Source organism: Desmodus rotundus, chromosome 4 (assembly GCF_022682495.2).
Source record: "Desmodus rotundus isolate HL8 chromosome 4, HLdesRot8A.1, whole genome shotgun sequence".
Lineage (NCBI taxonomy): Eukaryota > Metazoa > Chordata > Mammalia > Chiroptera > Phyllostomidae > Desmodus > Desmodus rotundus.
In genome coordinates this window covers 134880513-134894914 of record NC_071390.1, presented here as the reverse complement: position 1 = coordinate 134894914, position 14402 = coordinate 134880513, and the positions used below count along the sequence as shown (strand labels likewise).

Sequence of the window (14402 nt, the reverse complement as noted above, 5' to 3'; positions counted from 1 at the left end):
GTGGTTGAGATTTTTGAAAACTGTTGTAGGTCATTACTAATGCGGTCAGACACCTGACACATTAGAAGAGCTCTGTTTAGAGTAGGGCCCTGACACATTGCATGAATGGTACATTTTTTGGGATGTTTTGATCTAACACAGGTTTTTAAATTGCTTGTTCTTAGACAGATATGAATTTTTGGCTCTCCAAGAGATGTAGAACATTAACTGAATTGACTCCCATTTCATACCACTCTAAACTCATGTTATAATTTTCCAGAATATGGCTGATTTTAAAAATTGCTTTTTGTTGAAAGCAAAACTCAGTAACTTGGTGCCAGGTGGTGAGGAGGATCAATTTCTCAAGAATCCTCTGGCATATTTCTGTTTTGATGAGTAATAGAACTTCTAAAAATATTATTTCAATAAATCTCTTTTACCTGTAAAATAAGATTAATGTTCAGATTCTCTTTAAAGCCAAATAGTTTCCCATACAAACAAAGGTATACTAGATAGTTCTTCATACTCTGTCTTTAGTTTTAATACAATACAACTGAGTTAAATTTTTTTAACTATCTTTGCCAAATATCCAGTTAGATTATTATATTGTCAATATTTCAATCTATAAACCTGACTTTATTAAATGTTTTAACATGTCCTAGACTACAGCAAAATGTTTTCTTGTTTAATTTTGTGAAAGCACCTATCACAGGGTCTGTTACATGATAGATGCCTACTAAGCATTTTCTGGATTTCAACACCTGTTAAATTTGTTGACTACCCACTGTAAAAGAAAAGGTCCTCAGAAATAAATTAAGGAAGACTTAAACTTTTTAGGCAAATAAAGATGAAGAAATGTTCAAACCACGAAGTAAGTAAGTTACCTACCTCACTTACCCATAGGCACAGTTGGTATTTAATGAACACTGGATATAAAATATAAACTCTACTGGTTGGTATACAGCCACTGTTCTGAGTACCTACCCCTTCCAACTGCCCTCAGCACCATAGACCTCCCTACAACCCAGCCATTAATGAATTAATGCCTGGCACAACAGAGGGTGTCCAGGGCCCAGAGTTCATTTTGACTGGCTAATATCTAGGATATACTGCTGTTAAATATCTTGATTGTTGCCCTTCTTCACTTACCAGGTGATATGTGCTAGGAAATGCAAACAAATTTCAATATTAGCTGAATGCCAGCTTTTGTACTCAAATCAGTATTTTAGAGCATTTCCCAAGCTCTTTTTCATGGAATTATTGTGCATTTACTTGAAAAATACCTATTTCTTTCATGTAGAACTTTTCAGAGTCTTTAATATATGACTTTACAGTTTAAATCTCTAGGAAGGAATATCTCTATTTCTAAAACTTACTTGACTATGGAATCCCTCCTTTTCCCCATGGAACACTAATTACTATCAATTGATATAATGTATACTAAAATCTTAAATATTGAGATAGCACTTGCTTCTCCTCATATATGTATAAAAATCAACATTATTCACTCTTTGAATTACCAAATTCCGGCAAGGCAGAAGAGAAGTTAGAGCTGACTCTTGCTTCAGTCAGGCTGGTTAGGTCATGTTGTGGGAACATACAACTTCTGTATCGTGGTAGTTTAACACGACAGCTGCTCACACAAACGCTGTTGTGGGGTGAGACATTGTCCCAGGGGTTGGGCAGCTTTTTCCTTATGTTGGGGTGCACATGGAATATACAGGGAGCCCTCCTGTCTCTACCAAAACCATATTGCAAACATGAGGAGTATGTAGTTTAATATGTAGATTGTCCTTCATGCTCATTTTGGTAAACAAATAAATAACAAGCTACGTGTTTTTAACCTCCCTCCAACAGTTTTTGTTGTTGTTGTTGTTCATCATTCTGCAAATTTGCTGTTGCAAAGGATCAATAGGCTTTGCCCAGCCTTAGAGTGTATATCATTTTTACCATTACATGCTACGGTATTTAGTTCAAGTTTTTAAATATTCAATCTTTACTGTAAACACACAGAGTTGAGAGTTTTGTTATCAGATATTTGTGTTTTTTGGCATCTTGCTTACATACCAATATTATTTCAGCGTTTCTTACTCTTTGTGTCTATTTGGTTAATTTGTATGTAGATAATTAAGAACTCCACAATTTTTTTTGCTAAACATCAAAGGTATTGTCTTTTACCATGATTATTTCCCCAAAGACATGTGCCAAGTGAGAAATTTCCCCTGATTTTGTCACAAGAATATCTCTTCAAGATATTTGTTATCAGTGGTGCCAAAGATAGGGATGCTGATAGAACCTTACAAGAGCAGCCGCACAGAGTATCTCCCCATGCCTGGCCTGAATCAACTGTTGCTAATTTTTCAGTTTTGTGAATCATATGCCTGCTCACGTTCATTCTGATGTTAAAGCCTCCAGTATCTCCCTGTGTTTGGACACTTTATTGGAAGGAGGGAACTACTACCTCAACTGGGTGTAGGGCAGCACTGGAGGATACTGTGGTGAGGGAAGGATGAATCCCTTTTGCCTATGACTTAGATATTTTTTCAAAATGATTTGGATTTTAGCATGGTCCACAAATATAGGTTGTTTTTTTTTCATGATGCTGTTGGGGAGGAAAAATATTTTTTTTCCTTTTACCTGTTTAAGTTCTCAGCTGGGGGCCCTATAACAAGACAGGTTAACAAGACAAAAGCATACAAATGTATGTGACATAACTTTTACATGACATGGGAATCTTGATAAGTACATGGAGACCTGAAGAAGTGATAAAACCTGAGTGCTCTTATGCTACGTTTGATGAAGATTGGAAAGTCATGGGAAAATGTGCTAGGACAAAACAGAGTACCAGCTAAGTGCGGTAAAGTAGGGAAACAGCAAGGCCTATTTGTTCAGATTCTTCTCAGCATCTCCTTATCTTGGAGACAAAAGACACTCTTTGGAGGAAAGTCAGAAAGTCCTTCCCAAATATGACATTTCTCACATTCCTTCAGCTTAAAGCATTCACTATGTCAAGGTACATATTTTGGGGTAGTGCCCTCTGAACCCCATCAATGCTATGAATAAACACCCAGGAAAGCTCAGTGGCCCCTGCTGTACCTGATACTGTCCTTCTTGGGTTTTCTTATTCTTTCTTTTTCTTTCCAAGTTCTCCTGAGCAGGTATGGCCTATACCAATTTAAGAAATTCATAATGAACAAGTTGATGGCAGATATACTATATCCTTTTTGGTAGCATTTTCTCCTGACCTTGTAAATCCAGTGCTTTGAGAAAATAATTTCCTCTACAAAAAGGCTAGAGATGGGTTTTAGAGTCTTTAGCCTCTTGAATTTTTAAAATTAAAAAATTTTTCTTATTAAAATTTAAGTTAAAAAGCAAGGTATGCTCATTGTAAAAATATTAGAAAATACAAAGTAAGAAGAAAAAAAAGAAAAGTGCATCTGTGACTGCCACCATTCTCCTGCACAGAAACAACTACTGTCATTTTGGGAGGGATGCCCCCCAAAATGGGAATTAACTTTTGGAGGGTGGGCTCCTTGTGCTACAGGCTTCCACCACTAGGTGAGTGTTCTAGAACCCATCTGTATCAGTGTACCAGTTGGCATTGTGGTGAGAGGCTGCATTTGGCTTCAGTGGAATTTTTGAAGACTTTCAACGTGCTTGTCCATTTCATGATGGGTGACTTATGAATTCATCTGCCCACACCACGCTGAACGTTCAGCAATTTTGGACAAAAAATGGCATGACCCCCATGCCCCACCCTCCCTATTCATCTGATTTCACCCTGAGCCACATTTTTTTGTTTCCTGGGGTGAAAAAGAAAGTCCTCAAAGGGAAACATTTTGCCGATGTGGAAGAGGTGAAACAAAAAAACAGCAGAAGCACTAAAAGGCATCAAAATCGCCAAGTTCAACAACTGTTTTGAGCAGTGGAAAGAAGTGTCTTGAGAGGTGCACTGCATCAAATGGAGAGTATTTTGAAGGTGGCTGAAGTTTGTACATGTAAGAATAAAAACACAAGTTTTTATAAATAAATTCTGTTTCTTTTGGTTCTTCCTTGTATATTCTGGGCTTTTATAACATTCGTTCTCTATCCTATTATATATACTATCATAGACACCATTTCATGTTTTCTTTTGCTTTTATTTTTACATTCTATTTTCCATGTTTTTTAAACATAATCTTTATCTTTATCATTTTAGTGGCTGTTTAATAGTTTACTGAGTTAATACACCATCATTTGAAAGTGAGTTATGGTTAGAGGAAATTGATTCTTTGAGAAGCATTTCCCTTTCTCGCTTGTTTGTTTGAGCAGGTGTCTGGAATAGACAGGCCATTCCCCTCACCCCCCCCCCGCCCCCAGCAGCGCTCACCATTTCCTTATTGCCCGTTTCCCCCCTTTTACTTAATACTTGAAATATATTTTCATCTATGAATATAAATAATAGTCAACATTTATTTGGAAAGAATTAATAAGAGAAAGAATTATTTTCCGAGGAAGATCATTTTGGATAGAGTTTAAGGTGGGGTTTTTCATTTTATCTGACATTGGCCTCCAAATGAAAGTAGAAGAAGTTGCAGCTGTATTTTAACTATAGAATTGTGCATACATGTGTCTGTGTCTGAGGAATGTTATGAAACAGTTTAGAAAATGACCCCCAATGCCTCGAGCCCAATCATTACAATGTGTGTACTTATTTAAGCATATTCTTGGGTCCTCTGAGTTCAGATGGCCTGGTTTGTAACAGATGCCATTCTTTCCATGGTTTGCATATCAGAGATGATGCCTTTTTCTTTCTCCCCTATTGCTGCTGCATCTCCACCTGGGATTATGCAAATTCTGACTTAAACCTCTTTATTCTTTTCTGCAAGTGCGCAGCGTGATGGGCTTCATGTCTGTGACTAAATGATAATGGATTTCAGCCTTCACCAGTGACATTTGGAAACTACACGACTTAAATAATATGTGTGTCACACAATAGAGTGGTCACCCTATCCTTTCAATGTGAAAATGTAAATAAGAGGAGTATTGTAAATATGTAGAGGCCAAATCTTAAAATGAAGGTTTGGGGGGGTCTTAAGCATTTTAATGGAGCCAATTTTATGATTTTTCAAGCTGAATATAAAGGACAATCTTATCAATAGTAGGTACTTGGGATAATCAAGGGAAGGCACTTAGAAAGGGTTTAATTTATTCTGTCAGATATGCAAGGCTACAAAACATTCCAACAAATCAAATCATTTGAGAAATAACAAAGATTAAAAGCCAGCATTGGATATCGCAAGCTGGCATCCTCCTGCTCTGTAATCTGAGTACCAGTTTTATATCAAGTAAAGCATATTTATCATTAATTAGCATTTCTGTCTCATTGAATGTGTTGTGATTTTTGATGCTCTAAATGGTAGGGGATTCAATTTCTTGTCTAAAATAACTGAGTATCCATCTTTTGTTCAAAAAGGTAACCAAGGGCAGGAAGAAAGAGTTTTGATAAATTTGTCAGATCTGGGATTTAGAGCTGTAGTTTGTGGAGGGTGGAGAGGCAGGGCCACAGAGAAGGGCCTGTGGGGCCAGGGTATTGGAAAAGAACAGAAGTATTTGTCTAAAGATCAATAACCTTGAGGATAAGATTACTGAACTTTAAATCCCAGTTTGGGTTCTCGAGGCAAAAAAACCTATGTCTTACTTATTTCCTTATTCTCAGTTTCCTCATTCTCGTTTCCCACCAGTAGAGAATGGGAATCAGTTTCCTGCCTTGAAGAAAGCATACTTTATTGAGCTTCTCACGTCCATGCTATCTGTTCTGTAAGAGAAAAAAAAGAGGCTTTTCTGCTCCAAATGCACAGGGAGGGCCCTTCCTCATTTAATATTCCTGAATCATCTGAGCGCTCGCACTTGGTGTATTGACTGTGGCAGTGACACTTCCACCTCTGTGTAATATGTCTTTCAAGTGAGAAGCCTTTCCTGGTCAATACTGAATCAATTTGCTCTGGCAGTCTAATTGAATGCCTCCCTTAGACAAATAGGTCACCAGGGGAAAGGGTAAAACCTTGCTATGCAGATCTGAATCTAAGCCCCAGAGAAGGTTGTTTTAAAATACATACATTCCTTGTCAGAAGTGGCCTAAGTAATGAAAGCAGTTCTAGTTATTTGCTCAGTAAGATGAACGTAAATTATTCTGTTTACATCCTCCTTTTTTGTTGCATTACTATTTTACTTTAACTTGATTCCTTCAAAAGAGGCATATCAAAACTCTAGAATGACCCTTAGGATGAAAAATTTCTTGCTTTAAAATTTTAGTTATATAGATCTCTCTTTTAAAAATGGCACCCCATTTCTATTTAACAAATTACATTGATGCTTAAATTATTTGATATCCTTAATATTCATAAAATATAGCCTTTTCCTAATATAAGCTTGTTCTTATTTTTTTTTCTTATTGTTCCCTTTGAGGTTTATGAGAAAGAAAGGGGCAGAAAACTTTCCCGTGTGTGCTCAGCATTGTGTTAATTTATCTCTAATAACTCGTTCTTTTAGTCCTTACTAAAGCCCCATGAGAAGTAATAATTCCTGATGTGCACCGGAGGAAACCCAGAGAGCTTGGATAACTTGCTTGAGGTAATTTAGTTACTTACTGGTATGAGCCAGACTGGTGTTTTCAAGACCAATGCTTCTTTTCCTATAGGGTTGGATTTTGATATCATTTTAAAAAATGGTATCTTGGGGACAGCTCCTTTTATTCATCTTTCTACCTAAATGACGTGAAAATCTATACATACCCTGTATATGTTTCTGTAGTAACAAACTGCCACAAGCTTAGTAGCGTTAAATAAAACAGATCTATTATATTTCAGTTCCGGAAGTCAGAAGGCCAAAATTGGGCATGATTGGGCTAATCAAGGTGCTGGCAAGCTGTTTTTCTGGAGATTGTAGGAGAGAATTTGCTTTCTTGCCTTTTCCAGTTTCTAGAAGCTACCCTCATCCCTTGCCTCATGGTCCCTTCCTTCATCTTCAGAGAAAGCAAGGCTGGTTGAGTCTTTTTCACACTGCATCAGCCTGACTTCTGTTTCTGTTATTGCTGTGATTACACTGGACCTAACGGGATAATCCAAGGCAACCTTCACACCTGGAGGTCAACTGATTAGGAAATTTAATTCTATCAGCAACTGTAATTCTCCTTTGTAATGTAAAGTAGCATAGTGTGGGTTCAGGAAAATAGGACATGGATCTTTGGGGAACCAATACTCTGCTTATTATGCAATCTTTTAACAGAATAATACAGTAGCGAGAGACCCAGGATTTGAAGTCCGATTGCCTGATTTAAGTCCTAACCCACTGCTTTGTCACTGTGTGATTCAGGACAAGTCAATTACATTCTCTGTGCCTTGGCATCCTTATCTATGAGACAGGAATAATAAGTTGTGGTGGAGATTGAGATAATTCATGCAAAGAGCTCAGAATGGACTAATACATGGCATGTAGCAGACACCCAATAAATATTGGATATTATTTCTACAAAGCATTACATGCATGCATGGTGCTTTGTGCTGCATAAAAGGTTTCACAGATTGTTTTAGCTTTCTTATCACTCTATGGCACTTACTATTAATACATTTCTAGTTTATTGTGAAGTTATTTTTAAATCAAAGCTGTAATTGTAAAAAATGTGGCTTAAAATGAAAAATTTAGGGGGAAATCCACCATATAATTACTTATCATAATCATTTAATTTTTTAATACTTCTAAGTCTTTGTCTGCAAACATTCAAGATAATCTTTTTCTTCCTTCTAGAGGCACTGGCTTGAACATAATTAGCATGCAAGGAAAGCAGTTAAATGCTTGATGGAATCCAAGAGGCTGAGATGGCTAGAGGTGAGGGCAGAGGCTGGGAAGTGGTCAGATTTTTGCATTCTCTCACTTCTTTTGCAGCACTGAAAGTTCCCTAGTGGGTCTCTTATCCTTGATGTGTTTAAATCTTTTCAGCTCATTGAGGACATGGCAACTTATTAAGAGGTGATTGGATTAATTCAGTAAGTTTGGTATTAAGCCATGTGCAAGAAACAGAAAACTGGTCTTGGCTAAAACAATGAGGTGTTTATCAGCTTATGTAACTGAGAAGTCACAGAGGTGTGTCAGACTTCAAGTAGGGCTGGGGCCAGGGGCTCGCTGATGCCATCATTTTGCATCAGTCTTCCTTTGTTTTCACTAGGACTGCTTCAGCCTACGGCTGGCCTCGCTCGTGGTCACAAGACTGCTGCTAGCACTTGCTAGGGGTTTCATTCTTTCTTGCTTAGGCCCTGCAGGACAAGACAGCACAACTCTCAGTAGCAGTCACAAAAGAGTAAAGAACTGCCTTTCTTAGAAGCTGTCATGAGTGTAGGTTTGTGATATAGTCTTTCCTATAAGTCAGCCGGGCAACTGTTTGGCTAGCTGCCCACTGAGCAGCGGGGCACCAAGGAATAGACAAGAGTCGCACACAATCACTATGCTATTCACTCACCTTTTATTGAATGCGGGTTCACTCAAAGTAGAATGTCAACATACATTAATATCCTCCTCACACTCTAACAATCTAAGAGAATTATAACACACCCACAACAATCAATGGGGGATAATGAACCCGAGTCCCAGAGTCTCAGTCTGCAGGACTGAAGACAGCATAGTGGGCAAGGGAGTTGTCAGCATCTTGCAAGGAAGGATCTCTGGATCCAAGTGGGCAGTAGGGCAGATGAAGTCCTCAGTCCAGTAGGGCAGAGCCTCCAGTGGCCAGTGCCAAGGGAGATCAGTGTAGTATGGAGTGGTCCTCTGGTGTGTGGAGCTCAGCTGTCTCAGCAGTGGTCTGGAGCCTGCCTCAGTTATACCTTGAGAGTGGTGTACTCCACCCTTCTGGGTCTTCTAGATAAATGTCTTGGTACCCCTGATACCAACTGGGGAATTTGCCCAGGAGCCTATCTATGGATGGCCCTGCTCTGCAGACACGGCTGTTCTGATCACATGTACAGATATCTTAGGCATGTGTGTCTCCTTGACAGATGTATCTTCTCTGACTTAGGCAATTTCCCTCTTGAACCAAAGTGTGATGGCTGACTGACAGTCATTTCGGTTGACATGAGTGACGCCACTTTTTTTTTATATACTTTATGCTATCCTGATTGGACCAGTGCCATTTTATTGGTCCTGTTCTCCACAGAAGCCTCTGAGAAGCAGTTCTCCACATCTCATTGGCTGATATTCAGTCTCAGCCTTTTGTGTCATCACTGAACCAACCATAGTAGTTAAGGGAGAGCAATGTGCTGATCAGCTTATGCCAATTATAGTTCATCTGGAATTGTGTGTGTGTGTTCAGCTTTTCCCCCAAATGGGGTTACTAGATTAAATATAGGATAGACAAAGTACTCAAGCCACATGAGGGGATGGGTGGATTCTGAGCAGCCAGACCCAGCAAATAATGAAAACAGCTGAGCACATCTGGGGATGGAAAAGAATCTCTTTTCCTTGGTAATGAAATCTGGCTGAGTTGGAGTCCTATTCTCTTATACCTTCATGAGTGAGTCTCTTTAATCATCCTTCTTGCCCATCATCTTGTTAATTTATGGAGTATTTCCTAAAGATTTCAATGCAGAGATTTGCTTTTAAAATGTTGAGTACTTCACTTATTAATTTGCAGGGATTTATCACATGTCTATTGTGATAAATCTATTGTGTGTCTATCACATGTCTTCTACACACTGAGGTTTCAGAAGTGAGCTAAATGCAGCCCCAAACTTTAAGGATCTTACCACCAAATAGAGCCCCTTAACCTCCAGCATCTTTGGATGGCGTCAAAGTTATTCAATGTGCGGCTCTCAGTCTGACTATCACTGGGTCAAGAAAGTGAAATCTTTGTATCTGTGCCATGAGCATAAAGAACCCACTCACGTATCTCAGAGGAGGCAGTTTTGGAAAGGACGCTAGTAGTCTGGATGAAAGGTGCATAATCAGCAATAGAAATTGATGTAACTTAAGCTTTTCATATTAAAGCTGTAAACATTAGGGTGAGAAAAAGGTGGGACAGAGCAATTAAGATTGGGGAGTAGAATAGGGTGGGAACCTGAAATGCATTTCATGGGGGCCTGGTGTGAACTGAATTGAAAGTGATTTGAAACCATGTAGTCACATGACAGTTTATGACCTGTATGAGGAGATGCTGGAGAGGAACTGGGGATCGAGTCTATCAATTAAAATCCTATTTCTCTCCCAGAAGTGGGCCCTCTGGGTCATTCTGAGAGCTTCACTGATGATGAAGTTCACATTTTAGCTGCGTTTTCTCTAAATAACTACCTCCCTAGAGTGGAAGGTGCAGATCCCTTGGTGCATACAAAACTTGCTTAAGCAATGAATTGACTTCCCGCTGGTCAGTGCAGGAAATCCCACAGGATAAGGGTCTGGTCTAGGGGCAGGGACTAGGGTTAGACCTGTTGCTTAAACTGTATCCCATGTGGTTGCCATTCTCTTTCAATTTTGTTATGTTTGAGTGCTGGACGAACACAGGAAACCTAAGTATATTGAAACATATTTAATATTATAATCCATTAAAATTTCAAAGGAAAATAAGATGACCACATTAATGGTATTCTTAGTAATTATTATACATATGACAGTTAGTCATAAGATGTTTTCTGCCAGCTATTCTAATTAGTATTAATTTGATATAACCAGACCAGTTGTGAGTTTTCCCTTTGCTTTGTTAGTTTTTCAGTATCCATAAATAGTGTTAAGGCTTGTCCTGCCAAAGAGCTAAGAAAAGCCAGAAGTAAGACAACAGGGCAAGATAGATGAGAGTTCAAAATGCTACCTTTCTTACTCATAAAGGCTCAGTTGGAGGATATAACTAATCATACTTTCCCAGCCAGTTATTGGCTATGCTAGATCAAGTTTGACTCTCTCAGCTGGGGGAGGAGGTAGGCATAGAAGGTAATAGGGTATGACTTGGGGCTGCCCCTAAGAAACACAAAAGAACGAAGAGGAAAAGGGAAGAGCTGAGCTGAGCATGTTCAGTTTATTCTTCCAAATGTATCCATCGGATAGGCCACTCCCAAAGAGGGGGCATGGGAGTCGCAGTAAATGAGCCCCCTTCCTCAGGTGTAGATAAGTGTTCCCTGTAACTGTATAAACACTTTCACTTGATGTTTTATACAGTTTAATTTTCTATTTATATTCCAAAGACATGATCTTGGATTCATGGACTTCCTTTTTCTTCTATCATCCCTTCTATCCTGTTCCTCCTCCTCATAGACTAAATCTGGGTCCTGGGCTTAGGTGTCCTGAGGTCCTCCTTTGTATTTATTTAAACTATTTAATTGTATTAAATGCCAAATTTAGTCCTATTCAGTAGGTCCATAGCTTGTCATGTGCCATTTTATATACATTATCCCGCTTAACCCACAATAGACCTGGGGAATAGGATTTATTTTCACATCTAGATGCAGAAACTGTCTCTCAGAATGGGTAATTCATCCAGGGCTAAGGAGAACCATGTCCCTTCACTCCAAAGCCTATACCAAAGTCTTGACTGAGAGAAGCTGATGTCCCCAAGCACTTACTTCTCCACTTTGGCAGGAATGAAGAATAGGTTTGAATTGGAGATGACCTGTGAAATGAGCAAATTCACATAGATCTCTGATAGAGGTGAGTACAGGAAAGAGCATAGTTGGACCCTGAATTCTCTGAAAGGTAAAAGGGGAAGGTAAGAGAAAAGTAACTTACACTCTTCATAGAGGCATCTGTCCTCTTAGCCCCACCCTCCATGGAGAGAAGTTAAAGCTGGGCAGGCTGCAAGGCTGATTTTTCTAGCTTTCCTCACACACGGTAGGACATGGACTTGGAAAAGGCTTGATTTGTTTTTGGGTAGGAGCCCTGGGGCAGATAGATGGTCAGGTGTGTAAACAGCTGAGTTGAGTAGGTTCTGGACCTACTATTCTCGGTAAGTAGGCAATGGTTGGCCCACAAAAGCCTCCTCTCTCCCAGGACACCTCATCTCTTTTCTTCTCCCTCTCCCCAGTCCCGGAAGCTGGCAGGAGGGGAATGCATGGCAACCTGTCCTGCAAAGAACCCTTTGGCTCCAGGGTGAAAAAACACTTCTGTTGTTGATGAGGAGAAAGAAGAGAAAGTGTGTATTCTGTTTTTCTCTCTAGGGGGGCAGGCAGCTGTGCCTATGCATGCCTGTTTCTCAGGATCTGTGGCTTCCTGGCCACCTTTGTCTCTGGAGCAGAGTATTTTCCTTTATTTTATTTTATTTTATTTTATTTTGGGTGGATAATGTTATAAACCTTGTTTTACCTTCTTCTCTGGGAGTGCTGTGGGTGCCTCCCCCACCCCCACCCCACTGTCTATTAAGGCAACCAGTCATTCAAATTCCATCTGCTTACAGCAGTACACCAGAAATAGTTATCACATTGACTGTAGCATGTGTATAGCAATTTGCTTTTTTAATTCAAGAGAAACTTGCAAGTGTCATAGCTCCAGGATAGTGTGCTGGTACATTTAGATGAATATTTTCTTCTTTCCTACTTATCTGGATACCTGATAAGAATAATAAACATCTCACCCAGAACTATGAGCAAGAACCCCAGCCCGTGGTACATGAATGACTGAATATTTGGCCGAGACTTGTAGGATCTAAACAGTGATTTGTTACTGTGTGGTAGGGGTCTGAGCTCTACCATGGAATCTTTAATTGCAGAGGGCTGGCAAAAAGAGATTTTAGAACATTATTAATAATATTTCCGGAATACTTAGGGTTTCCCATAGCAGGGTGCATATGGCCAGATCTCTGGCCCATGGGGAATTTCAGCTGGCCTTGTAGATTTACCTATTTCTCATATGAAAACTAAAAAGTAAAATAAATGAAATAAGCAATGGAAGTCCATTTACTTCATTTCCACACTGCTCAAAGAGACTACAAAGTGAGTTCCTGACTTGATTTTAAATTCTATCAGTACACTTGAAAAAGGAAAAGAAAACCGTGTTTGATTGATTTCCCTTGCTCTGCATCTATCTCTTTCCCAAACAAACTACAAACAGACAAGATTCTGTTCCATTGATTTCTTTCTTGGGTGCAGTGATGAGGGTATCCATTAGTCATTTATTTAAAATTGCATCTCTGAGATATGTTCATTGTTCATGGAGTTCTGAGGCATTTTCTTTGAACTGTCTCCCAAGCAGGACTCATGCACAGACGTTGATAGAAATGGGCAGCTACGTGTTCCTGAGTGTGGCAGGACCACTGAAAAAAATGTTCACATGTTATATACAATGTATTTTTATAAGGCACCTCAGTGCTATGTCATACATAGATTTACGCAGGCAAGGTGCTTCGGGCCAAGAACATATAGATTGTTGAAGTTAGCTATTGATGGAGAAATTTGGTTATGTTCATTTAGCTTGAAGTTTTTCTATCACCAAACAGTAGTTTGATTCAGTTTTCTTCTTGTAATTGCAAAGAGTTGTTTGTGGTGAGAAAAAGTCAGGATAAATCCTTTAATTTGCCAGAGGTCTCTTCATCACCTTTTCTATTCATAATAGCTCATATTTCTCGAGAGTTAACTATGGCCTTGCCAATGTGCTAAATGCAGCTGCATATAGGTAGGTGTTAAAATAATCAGCTCTTAAAACAAACAAAAACCAACCCCACTCACAAAAATCAGTTCTAATTTGTAGCACCTGCCAATTTCTGTGGTTTAAATACTCCCCCTATGGCTAACTGCAAGTCATGGATGTGTTATAACTGAAGGAGGAGTTGGGAAGAGATGCTACCAAAAGGCTCTTGTGAGTTTATAGGAACCAACTCCAACATACCACTGGATGAAAGTTTTACTCATATGGATACTAAACTCTCACACCGGCTCTATGATTTAGGTACTGTAACAGCCTCATTTCAAAGATGAGAACATTGACCCACAGGGAGGTGAATCAATTTACCCTCGTTACAGAACTAGTAAGTCGAACAGTTAGGATGTGCACACAATAATTTGGCTTCCAAGCCGGTGCTCTTAACCACAATACCCTGCTACCTGTAGCCTGTGTTTCGCCTCCAGTTCAGAAATTTGGTGGAAATATTGTTTAGGAATATGAGGTTGCTGAGTATGAAAATTATAAAGTAAATAATATTTGTGTTAATTTATATATATTTATATCTATGTAAGTTCATTTCTGTAAATTACTTAAGATAATGGTTATGAGGGCCCTTTGGTGGGGGGCTAAGACATGCCCACATGGGGAAATATCTCTAAGTAAAAATCCTATCAAGGCAGAGTGTTTGACTAAAAAGATGGTGGATGGGGAGACCCTGTGGGCAGGTGGTGACATTAGGAATAAGGTTCAGTCCGCATTGACTCAAGGCTCATGCTCCTGGCTGTGAGGCATATGCCACAAAGTGGAACAGCTTCATG

At 39.2% G+C, this 14402-nt stretch overlaps 1 protein-coding gene across 1 annotated transcript in view; it reads left to right on the top strand.

Annotated features, from left to right (window-relative positions):
- The window catches only part of RASGEF1B (RasGEF domain family member 1B), a 506625-nt gene that overhangs the window by 32423 nt on the left and 459800 nt on the right, over positions 1-14402 (top strand). The gene's annotated exons all lie outside the window — the stretch shown is intronic.